Raw genomic sequence first — 12,753 nt, forward strand, 5'->3', positions numbered from 1 at the left:
TCCTAGACACTTGGGAAGTGTTCGACTTGTGATTTTATGATACGAAATCCAGCATATCTATCTTGTTTGCTGAGTCATACAACGTCATTGTGTCAATAATAATAATAATAATAATAATAATAATAATAATAATTTATTTTTCTATCCCGCCACCATATCCCCGGAGGGACTTGGGGCAGCTAACATGGGGCTGAGCCCAACACAGAAACAGAGTATAACAAATTAAAACACATATCATTAAGTAAAATCAATAGTACGGCAATCAAGTAAAAAATAATTAAAACATCACGTATAATAAAACAAGCACGTTGAGGCAATAATACAAACATCACCACAAAGAATAAAAAGGGTCGAGCGCAAGAAAATACATAATTCCAAGGGCTTGTGATAAAGTGCGTAGACAAGTACCTTAACATTTCAGGTGTCACTTTAGCATGTTTACTTTTTATGGATTTTATTAATACTGTATGTTCTGTCTGGGAATCTCTAGTTCACGTTGACTATAGAGACAGAATGGACGACCTAGGGATTTCCGAATCCCAATGAACGTGGAAGGCTGGTTGTATTTCAAAAACTATTCACCTCTATGTAGGTAGTATCCTATTTCTTTTGAATGTGCCCTGTGTCCAGAGATCCCCGGAAGTTTCCTGGCTTGTATCTCTCCATTGCAGCTGAGCTGGGCTTGTGCAGAGCAGCTGCTCAAATATTTAGGCAATATTTACTTTATCCTTGTTACTGTTTTCCTTTAAGGTGCTCCCGGGCATCGTCTTCCTTAGTGAGCCTTCCTATAAAGCTGGAAGAAAAACAGAAGTTGGTCCTAGAGGAGAGACCAGTCGTTTATCATTGCAGCTTTGTGCAATTGTTTGTTCATCCAATTTCACCTCACTTCCAGGTGTGTCTGTTCCTCCAAAAAAAGAGAGACAATTCTCACTATCCTCTACCTTTTGCGGTGAGAGTCTGCCATACCAAATCTGGTTTGAATCATTCCACTCGTTTTTGAGACAAGGCACTCACATATTAATACAGATACTAAAATGCATAAAAGTGAAGCTGCAAAAAAGGCCATTGACCTATTCACAACTGAGCATGAAATCAAATGTTTGCTTTTACGATGAAATAACCACTTCAGGTTGTTTAAGAAATGTTTGCTTTATTTGGTTCCTTAGGTTCCCATAATAGCAAAAATAGGTACACTTTGTGATCCCACCAGTTCTTTGCTGCTAGGAGGTGGTACTTGAGGCATAAGTTCCAATGAATCATTTGGGCCACATGGTTGTGCCTCTGTTTGTAGTCTGTCTGTGTGATTTTCTTACAGCAGCTGAGGATATCATCAATGGTTTCGTCGGTTTCCTTGCACAGTCTGCATTTTGGGTCATCAGCTGATTTTTCGATCTTGGCCTGAATTGCCTTTGTCCTGATGTCTTGCTCCTGGGCTGCAAGGATCAGGCCTTCTGTCTCCTTCTTCAGGGTCCCATTCGTGAGCCAGAGCCAGGTCTTCTCCTTATCAGCTTTTCCTTCAATTTTGTCAAGGAACTTTCCATGCCATGTTTTGTTGTGCCAGCTGTCAGCTCTAGTTTGTAGTGCGGTTTTCTTGTACTGGTTTTTTGTCTGCTGTGCTTTGAGGAGTTTCTGATTTTTGACTTCAATCAAATCAGGTTCTTCACTTTACTTTACAATTTCTGCCAGGGCATGTTCTTCTTCTTCGACTGCTTGTTTTACTTGTATTATTATTATTATTATTATTATTATTATTATTATGACACAGCAAACAAGATAGATATGCTGGATTTCGTAACACAAAATCACAAGTCGAACACTTCCCAAGTGTCTAGGACTGTGTGATGTATTTTCATTATTATTATTATTATTATTATTATTATTATTATTATTATTAAAGCCATGCTTAAATATTTGAGAGGATGTCCCATTGAGGAGGGAGAAGGCTTGTTTTCTCCTGCTCTGGAGACTGGGACATATTGGAGCCATGGATTCAAATTTCAGGAAAGGGTATTCTAGCTAAACATTGGGAAGAACTTCCTGATGGTAAAAGCTGTGAAATATGCTACCTTAGAGTTCAGTGGAGCCTCTTTTTCTTGAGGTTTCTAATCAGAGGCTGGATTGCCATCTTCTAGGAGTGCTTTGCGTGTTCCTCATGGCTGAGAATTTGACTGGATGGGCCTTGGGGTCTCTTCCATCTCCAGGATTCTGTGATTCCTCCTTGAACCGATGCCTCCTTTTCTCTGTTGACTTCCGATGGCACTCTTCCTCCATTGCCTCTCAGGTGCCGTAGGCTTTCCATAGTGTTGTGTATTCTCCAAGTAGTGCACAGCCACCAACTAATTAAGTGTATATAACATGCCCCCGAAGTATGTTGAAGGAGAACTGCGATGGAATATCAAGCTGTGGGTAGATGCTTGATGTGCCGCAGAGCCTGACTCGAATTGCTAATTATTCTCCAAAGCGCTCTGCCCGGTGGCACGAAAGGGGACAGGGAGGTCCCGGGAGCAGGTAGTCAATCCCGCAGAGCCCGGTCTATGGAAGGGAAGAGGCAGGTGAGTGAGTTGGCTGCCGTTGGCCCTGCCTGGAAGGGAGCCGAGAGGGAGCGTGGGCACCCAGGCGCCCCACGGCTGCTCTCCGGTCTGATCTTTCCCAGCTAATAAGTATAATCAAATCTGCATTTCCTTTTGGAATTTTCATTAAAATTGCAGGACTAGTGATTACACAGCTGCCTCGTTTCAGTCGAGGGGGATTTTGAAACATGCTCAGATATTTTTAAATGCTGCCTTAACTTCCTTGTTTACAGTGTTATGATTAAGTGGCGTTCTCAGTAGTTGTTCTCCAGCATTAGCACCAAAAAAAAAATTCCCCGCAGTTCTCCTTTAATAACGCTCTTTTTCAGGTGGAAATGAGCTACATATCGCCGCTGAAACAATTATTTGCTTCCCCACCTGTTCCTCCCCGCCGCCACCAGACTGATGTGGCATTTCGGCAAACTTTCGGTGGGAGTTTAAGTTCAGGTTGCAAACAAGGGTGTGCTTTTGTGATTCGCGTGAAGCCGTTGCTGAATTGTGATTCTGTCTTCTTCCAAAGGCCAGAATAAAGCCTTTGCTATGAGAAGATAAAGTTATGAAAATATCGCCCTGGGGACCATGGTATGTTCTCTATGGTATCCGAATCACATTGAGAAACCGCTCTCCCTTAAAACTTCAGACAGTTGGAATAATAATAATAATAATAATAATAATAATAATAATAATAATAACAACAACTTTATTTTCATACCCCGCCTCCATCTCCCCAAAATGGGACTCGGGGTGGCTTACACAGGGTCAAGTCCGGATAAAACAATAACAATATAAAATACATCAATAGACAAAAAACATACACCATTATAAAATTTAAACATTAATCTATAAAAATAAATAACAAACTAATAAAACATGAGTTAAAAACGGCAAAGTTGAAAAAATAGACTGGGTAAAGTGCACTATGTAAAAGTTGTAAACACGAGGTACAGTAGAGTCTCACTTATCCAAGCTAAACGGGCCGGCAGAAGCTTGGATAAGCGAATATCTTGGATAATAAGGAGGGATTAAGGAAAAGCCTATTAAACCTCAAATTAGGTTATGACTTTACAAATTAAGCACCAAAACATCATGTTATACAACAAATTTGACAGAAAAGGTAGTTCAATACGCAGTCATGTTATGTTGTAATTACTGTATTTATGAATTTAGCACCAGAATATCACGATATATTGAAAACATTGACTACAAAAATGGCTTGGATAATCCAGAACCTTGGATAAACGAGGCTTGGATAAGTAAGACTCTACTGTATATTGATTTTTTCCCCCAAACATTGGATTTTCTGGGTGTCTATTTTACTCTGATAGAAATACGTTGTCTTGGTTTGTTCCAAATAGTGTTCATTGCAACTTTTTCTGGCTTGTGCCTTTTCTCACTGGATTGAACAAATGGGTGATCGCATTCAATCAGAAACGCAACGTGTAATGAGACAGCCTCACAAATATATGTATGTTCACAAATATATACATATATGTATGCATGTTGGAGCCCCCAGTGACACAGTGGGTTAAACCCCTGAGCTGCTAAATTTTCTGACCGAAAGATCGGTGGTTTGAATCCTTGGAGCAGGGTGAGCTCCTACTGTTAGCCCCAGCTTCTGCCAACCTAGCAGTTCGAAAACATGGAAATGTGAGTAGATCAATAGGTACGGCTCCAGCAGGAAGGTAACTGCATTCCATGCAGTCATGCCAACCATATGACCTTGGAGGTGTCTATGGGCAATGCTGGCTCTTCGGCTTAGAAATGGCGATGAGCACCAACCCCCAGAGTGTGAGTAGATCAATAGGTACTGCTCCAGTGGGAAGGTAATGGCACTCCATGCAGTCATGCCAACCATATGACCTTGGAGGTGTCTGTGGACAACTCCAGCTCTTTGGCTTAGAAATGGAGATGAGCACCAGCCTCTGGAGTCGGACACAACTAGACTTAATATCCGGGAAAAACTTTTACCTTTACTGTGTATGCATGTGCTTATGTATATGTTTGGCGACAATTAGGGTTGGTTATGTGACACTGTTCAATGACTAGCGAATGGAAATGATAAGATCACCAAAGGCTGCCTAAGAAGAATTGTGTTTTTTGTGTTGTCGAAGGCTTTCATGGCCAGAATCCCTGGGCTGCCGTGAGTTTTCCATGCCCATACAGCCCAGAAAACTCACAGCAACCCAATGGTGTTTTTGTTGTGACGGTTTCGAAGAATCTCTCTTCAGTATCTCTGCTTCAGCTCAAATATTCTGTATTTCCTCTCTGATGCAAATAAGCCCACAAATAACAACCCACATACCAATTTCAGAGAAAAATGCATACGTTGTAGTCATTACTCCGACTGCTCTGGAGCTGATTCCTGCTCATGACCCATAAAAGCATACATTTCTGCCTCTAAATGCAGGGCTGGAGCTGCTTGAGACCACGATGCGGTTAGAATTATAAAGGAGGAAGGGATGTCAGTGGCTTTGCACCAAAGCCATTGGACAATATTTATTTAATACATTTATTTATTTATTTATTTATTTATTTATTGAATACATTTATATCTCACCCTTCTCACCCCGAAGGGGACTCAGAGCAGCTGACAAATTACATTTACATACAATATTATATTATTAGCATAGCACAATACTGGCAATAAATTACCATATTGTACTATATCTATATATTGTTCAATGTCAGACTCAAACACATCCGTAGTCTGAAGTCCAAACATTTATTTCAATATCTACATACATATTTACAAAGCACAGCAAAGGCCATCGCTCTGAGATGGCATTTCTCTTTAGCCTCTTGCCTCGGCAAGCTCCAGCTCAACACACACAGAGATAAGAAAAGCACATTCCTCAGTACGAAGGAAGTTCCGACCTCCAAAGCCGGAAATCATGCCTGATAGGTCATAGCAGGCTGTCAGTCCAACCAGCCTGCTGTTAACTGTTTCATTACTGAAACACACACACTAGCAAAATAGCAGAAACACTTGCCGGTCTGTGGCGCAGGGCTGTGGCGCAGCTGGCTAGTAACCAGCTGCAATAAATCACTACTGACCGAGAGGTCATGAGTTCGAAGCCCCGGTCGGGATAAGCCCCCGACCATTAAATAGCCCAGCTTGCTGTTGACCTATGCAGCCCTGAAAGACAGTTGCACCTGTCAAGTAGGGAAATTTAGGTACGCTTTATGCGGGAGGCTAATTTAACTAATTTACAACACCATAAAACTGCCAGCAAAACACGAGAAAAGGAATGAGGAAGTACAGCCACTAGTGGATAGTGAAGCAACAGCTCCCCCTGTGGCCGGAATCGTGAAGCTGGAAAAAGTGTTAAAATGCCTCTGTGTGTGTCTATACTGTATGTTGTTTGTCTGTTGGCATTGAATGTTTGCCATATATGTGTTCATTGAAATCCGCCCTGAGTCCCCTTCGGGGTGAGAAAGAAGGGCGGAATATAAATACTGTAAATAAATAAATTTACATTTCATATACAGTAGAGTCTCACTTATCCAAGACTCGCTTATCCAACATTCTGGATTATCCAACACATTTTTGGAGGCAATGTTTTCAATATATCGTGATATTTTGGTGCTAAATTCATAAATATAGTAATTACTACATAGCATTACTGCGTATTGAACTACTTTTTCTGCCAAATTTGTTGTCTAACATGATGTTTTGGTGCCTCATTTGTAAAATCATAACCTAATTTGATTCTTAATAGGCTTTTCCTTAATGCCTCCTTATTATCCAACATATTCGCTTATCCAACATTCTGCCAGCCCATTTATGTTGGATAAGTGAGACTCTACTGTACATACATCCATAATCCAACATAAATTTCCTACTTGATAGATGCAACTATCTTTCGGGTTGCTTAGGTCAACAACGAGCAGGGGCTATATTTAATTTTAATTTTATTTTAATTGTCGGGTGCTCACCCTGACACCAAACTCATGACCTCTTGGTCAGAGTGATTTATTTCAGCTGGCTGCTAACCAGCCTGCGCCACAGCTCTGCGTTGTCGAAGTCTTTCATGGCCGGAATCATTGGGTTGTTGTGAGTTTTCCGGGCTGCAATAATGAACTTACATACAGCAAGTTGTAGTTTGCAAATAGAGAGAGAGAAGTGCCCCATTTCGAAAGGGAACGCGTGTGTAGACTTGCGGTGTGTATGGTGTAAGTATCATCTAGGGAAAGAGACCGAGAAGTTGATTGAAATGGCTTTTCTCATTTCGCCCCAGGCAACCCTGGAGAGACTTTGCAACACAGAGCCATACTATATTTTCAATATATCGTGATATTTTGGTGCTAAATTCGTAAATACAGTAATTACAACATTACTGCGTATTGGACTACTTTTTCTGTCAAATTTGCTGTATAACATGAAGTTTTGGTGCTTAATTTGTAAAATCATAACCTAATTTGATGTTTAATAGGCATTTCCTTAATCTCTCCTTATTATCCAAGACATTCGCTTATCCAAGCTTCTGCCGGGCCCATTTAGCTTGGATAAGTGAGACTCTACTGTATATACACACACACGTACATACATATACTAGCTGTGCCCGGCCACGCGTTGCTGTGGCTTTTTTTAGGTGGTTCCGTGTCTTAGAGGGGGGGAATCCTTTGTTGGGAGGTGTTAGGTGGCGCTGATTGTTTCCTGGCTGGAATTCCTTTGTTTTCAGAGTGTTGCTCTTTATTTTGTGTTTTGAAATGAAAGAGTGATGACTACCGAATGGGTTTGTACCTTCAAAAAGTGGGTGTTTCCCTGTTTGAGGGTGGGGGAGAATCCTTTGTTGAGTGTAAGAACATAGAGATGTGGATGAGAGGTTGTGTTGTCAATTTTCTAGGTTGGGGGGCCTTTAGTTTTGTTGTTTTGCCCAGTGGAGCGACACCATTATCCTTTTATATATATATATACTAGCTGTGCCCGGCCACGCGTTGCTGTGGCTTATGGGAATCCTTTGTTGGCCAGGTGGAATACCAGTGAATAGCCTTGCAGTCTCAAAGCCTGGCCGTTTTCTGGAGTAGCTGGAGCTGTTTGTTCTATGAACGTAGAGGCATGGATGAGGGGCTGTGCTGCCAAGTTTAGTGTTTCTGGGATGTGTAGTTTTGTTGTTTTGACCTAGGCCGAAATTTCATTACCCTTTTATATATATATATATATATATATATATATATATATATATATATACACACACACACACACACACACACACACACACACACACACACATACATACACACACACACACACACACACACACACACACACACACACATCTGTGGCAGGCATCCCCAGGCTGGGGAAGTCAGGCATCATCCCTTTTAAACATGGCCATACAGCCCAGAAAACTCACAGCAACCCAGTGATTCCAGCCATGAAAGCCTTCAACATCATCCTTTTTATTCATTTATATACCCCAAACGTTGGTGGAAGGATGTGTTGTCGAAGGCTTTCATGGCCGGAATCACTTCATCGCTGTGAGTTTTCCAGGCTGTCTGGCCTTTTTCCAGAAGCATTCTCTCCTGACGTTTCACCCACATCTATGGCAGGCATATCCAGAGGTTGTGAGATATACCCAGGCTGGGGAAGGCAGACATCATCCCTTTTGAACATGGCCATACAGCCCAGAAAACTCACAGCAACCCAGTGATTCCAGCCATGAAAGCATTCGACATCATCCTTTTTATTCATTTATGTATCTCAAACGTTGGTGGAAAGATGTGTTGTCGAAGGCTTTCATGGCCAGAATCACTGCGTCACTGTGAGTTTTCCGGGCTGTATGGCCATGTTCCAGAAGCATTCTCTCCTGACGTTTCGCCCACATCTGTGGCAGGCATCTCCAGAGGTTGTGAGGTGTGTTGGAAACTAAGTAAGTGAGGTGTATATATCCAGGGTGGGGGAAAGAACTCTTGTCTGCTCGTGGAAGTTGTTGTGCCGATGTGGAAAAATGCTCTGTGCCGAAACATCTGTACGGAGAGCGAGCAGCCTTGGGTGATAATTAGCCTTGTTAAATTATTCAAGAGTTTTTAGTTGATTAATCGTCTACCTTTCAGCCAATTAATCAAATGTACATAAGTGTTCATATTCATCAAAACCGAGCAGAGATGCCTCACTTGAGTTATTGAATGCAGGGTGCTGGGTAACAAAACAAAAAAAAAAACCATCAGAAAGAAAGGCCGCCTTTCATATTTCTAATCCAGGGAGTCACTGGGATGGAAATGGCCTCCAAGATAAACAAAGTTGATTTAAACAGGATTTGTCCCACCAGCGCATCCACTAAAAACTACCCTTGGTTAATCTACCAATTAACGGAACCAAAGCTTGCATCCAGAGTGATAAATTAAAGCACAACCGGAGCCATATATTAAAGCAATCTCTGCATGGTAGCTATTAGAGAATACCCTTTGAAGTTGCCAGCTTGGAATATAATTGTTTCCACGTCCCACCGTCTTCTCACATTAAGGAATCAAGAACATCGGTTTGGGCGTCCTTTCTTCCGCCGGCATCGAGATGCATTTCGTTTGCCTAATATGTCTCATCTTTTTCTCGAATTTGGGGCAAGGGAACACTTTCCCAGCAAATATCATGTCACTTTCTCCCTTGGCCACCGTCCTGGGATGGAGCCAACCCATAATCTCGTTGCAGGATAATTGCCGGTGGGGTTTTCCCCCCTGGATAATTTTGACGGAAGGTGACACATTGTTTATCGGAGCGAGATGTTAATAACACGGCGATGGCCCTTGTTTGAAAGCTGGCAAGGAAATTACCCAAAATGTCGAGCAGCGCCGTGGTAAGACGCAAGGAGCGAAGCGGCTCGTTTGCATATAATTTGGGGGCTTAGATGTCATCTTTTGTGTCAACCGTGTAATTTCTAGCACAACGGGGAAGGCGCATTGAGAAAGAAACGAGAGGCAGAATCAGAATTGGATCAGAATTTAAGCGGTGCCACTTCTTTAACAGAGAATGAGAGGCAAGGAGATATTTAGAAGTAAACGACTGGTTTAACCAAGTATGCTAACCCCAAATTAGGGCGAGCCTTTGCAAACTTGGTTATCACCTTGAACCATCCAGGTGGACCCGAATGGTCTCAGACTCGTCTTCATCATCCTTGCCGGTTGCAACTTGAAGCAGAAGGAGTAGAAGCAGAGATCTTTGTGCTTTTGGCCAAATATGTGTACAGTCTTCCATGTATGTGAGATTCCACATCAATCCTTTGAATGAATGGACCTCCAATTTAAGTAGCCCTAGTTGTTATATGGGGCCCCTGGTGGCACAGTGTGTTAAAGCGCTGAGCTGCTGAACTTGCGGACCAAAAGGTCCCAGGTTCAAATCCCGGGAGCGGAATGAGTGCCCGCTGTTAGCCCCAGCTCCTGCCAACCTAGCAGTTCGAAAACATGCAAATGTGAGTAGATTAATAGGTACCGCTCTGGCGGGAAGGTAACGGCACTCCATGCAGTCATGCCAATGGCCACATAACGTTGGAGGTGTCTACGGACAACGCCGGCTCTTTGGCTTAGAAATGGAGATGAGCACCAAACCCCAGAGTCGGTTACGACTGGACTTAACGTCAGGGGAAACCTTTACTTTTACCTTATAGTGATTCAGATAACTGGCTTCTTCTAAGGTCACAGTTAGCAAAACTTTTTCACTTCCCTGGAAGCTTGCCTGATCCAACTTTGGTTGTATGAAGACTATGCCAACTTTACTTACTTAGGTGATTCTTCGTTCTCTGACTATGATGGACTTCTAAGTGTTGTGTCTTGGTGGTGGGTACATAGAGAGCCCTATTCTTGACCCGCATGTTATTCCACAGTGAGGACATCTGTTTCCAGGGTCAGGGTTGGCTTGATGCGTCTTCCTCTTGGCACGTTTATCCCTTTCACCCTCCATTCGGGCCTCTTCAAATTCCACTGCATTATGCCAACCATACTCTATCTAACAACATTGTGTTTCTTGGCCATGTTCATCTTGGTCGTCTACCAGTTCTAAACCTTTACAATAGTTTAGATAAAGGTTCTGTCCCATGTGTATAGGCTGCCACTGAATTTTTGGAAATCATTTTTGTGTGTGTGTGTCAGGAGCAACTTGAGAAAGTGCAAGTTGCTTCTGGTGTAAGAGAATTGTCTGTCTGCAACGACGTTGCTCAGAGGTTGCCCAGATGTTTTTGAGGTTTTGCCATTCCTGTGGGAGGCTTCTCGCATTATTTATTTATTTATTACAACATTTATATCCCGGCCTTCTCACCCGAGAGGGGACTCAGGGCGGCTTACAATAAGCACACACATAAAAATTATACAATACACTATAAATCAATTTTTAAATTATAACTGAGCATTGAGCTGGAGCTGAAATCCCTGCCATGGTTTGGAGCACACCTGCTCTCTTCCTGGGTTGGATTCGAACCGGCAACCTTCCGGTCAGCAGCCCAATCTTTAAGTCAGCAGTAAGTAAGTAACTTTATTTTTCTATTCCAAAACCATTTCCCGACAGGGACTCGGGGCGGCTAACACGGGACAAAGGCCCGAAAACAAAACAAGTACAACAATTAAGACATATTACAATAAATAAAATACAGTAAAATCGACATTATGAAAACAATAGATTACATAAATCATAAAAAGTCCTTCCGGCACAAGAAGTTTAACCCATTGCGCCACCGAAGAATGGATCGTTGGAACATCATGGATGTTTAAGAGCTAATTTAAGATGAATTTTCATTCCATCTCAACATTGCTCATGGAGAAAAAACTAAGTTTGCAGTTTTCCCAGCTGAACATTTGAATAAGAGTTGGTTGCGTCCAAAAGAGTACATAGAGTGAGGTGAATTACTATGTTATTTCTTCAAGGATTTATTTGAAATGTATGCTTCTAGTTCTCGATGCTTATGGCCACTTTCCCCACAAAAAGTGGCCGTAATCAGAGAACCCTGCTGAAACCTGCTCAGCCTGGAGATGGAGTGAATACATTTCTATCATCACCTTAACGCCTGAATTACCCATTCCATTTGTAAGAAAAGTCCTCGTCTAACAGCAGTTGCATCTAAATGCTTTGGAGATTTATAGAAATCTTTGGCATGGAAACGAAACGTAGAACTAAAATGATTTCCTTTGTTGAAAGGGATGTGATGCTGATTATAGGGAATTGCCTTCCAATCCTCCTTTGGGCTCACTTTGGCTTATTATGCTTAATGCGTTATCAAGACAGAGATCTCACACTTTTCTTAAGCCTTTGATTAGTTTTGTGACTGAAAGGACTCCTTTGTATCCCATCTATTTAAAGCTCATTAATCATTCAGTGAAGGGATCTGTGCTGGTAGTAGATTCTTTACCGAGAGAGTCGGCTATAGAGATCTCAACCGATCCGTTCATCTCTCTGTGTTTTCTGGGCTTCAATCTCGCTTTTCCTTAATAAACTCGGGAGCGTCTGCGGGCAGCCAATCCGTTCCCCGTGATAAACTTAACAGTGAGATCTCTCCTGCCCAACTTCCCCAACATTTTCTAATAAAATCCCATGAATATTTAATACGCAATTATTAAATATTTAAAAATTTAAAACTGAAATAGTTTTTGAAGTGAGCATGTGATGAATAATTCACGGGCTGCAAATGAGGCGCGGCATGTCGTGGGGTGGCGGTGCGGTTGCCGCATTCGGGTATTTGCAACCAACTTGGGGAATTGGCCCAGTTTGGGGTCTTGGCCATTTCTAACCACGTGGGTCTTTCATAGAGCAACCTTTCCTTTGTATAGAGCAGTGGTTCTCAACCTGTGAGTCCCCAGACAGTTTATGAGCGGTTAGGACGTCTGGGAGTTGAAGGCCAAAACATCTGGAGACCCACAGGTTGAGAAGCACTTGTACAGAGGTTAAGGGATGTATGGTAGAGCATGACTGAAACCTTGGGTATTACAGTAGAGTCTCACTTATCCAACATAAACGGGCCAGCAGAACGTTGGATAAGCGAATACGTTGGATAATAAGGAGATATTAAGAAAAAGCCTATTAAACATCAAAATAGGTTGTGATTTTATAAATTAAGCACCAAAACATCATGTTATACAAAACATTTGACAGAAAAAGTAGTTCATTACACATTAATGCTATGTAGTAATTACTGTATTTACGAATTTAGCACCAAAATATCACGATATATTGAAAACGTTGACCGACATCAGGGGTCCCCAA

General features: G+C 42.0%; 1 protein-coding gene across 2 annotated transcripts in view; it reads left to right on the top strand.

Moving 5' to 3' along the window:
• mad1l1 (mitotic arrest deficient 1 like 1) overlaps nucleotides 1-12,753 on the top strand; it is a 527,237-nt gene that overhangs the window by 312,009 nt on the left and 202,475 nt on the right. The window lies entirely within an intron of this gene.

The sequence above is a fragment of the Anolis carolinensis genome, unplaced genomic scaffold (assembly GCF_035594765.1).
Source record: "Anolis carolinensis isolate JA03-04 unplaced genomic scaffold, rAnoCar3.1.pri scaffold_13, whole genome shotgun sequence".
NCBI lineage: Eukaryota > Metazoa > Chordata > Lepidosauria > Squamata > Dactyloidae > Anolis > Anolis carolinensis.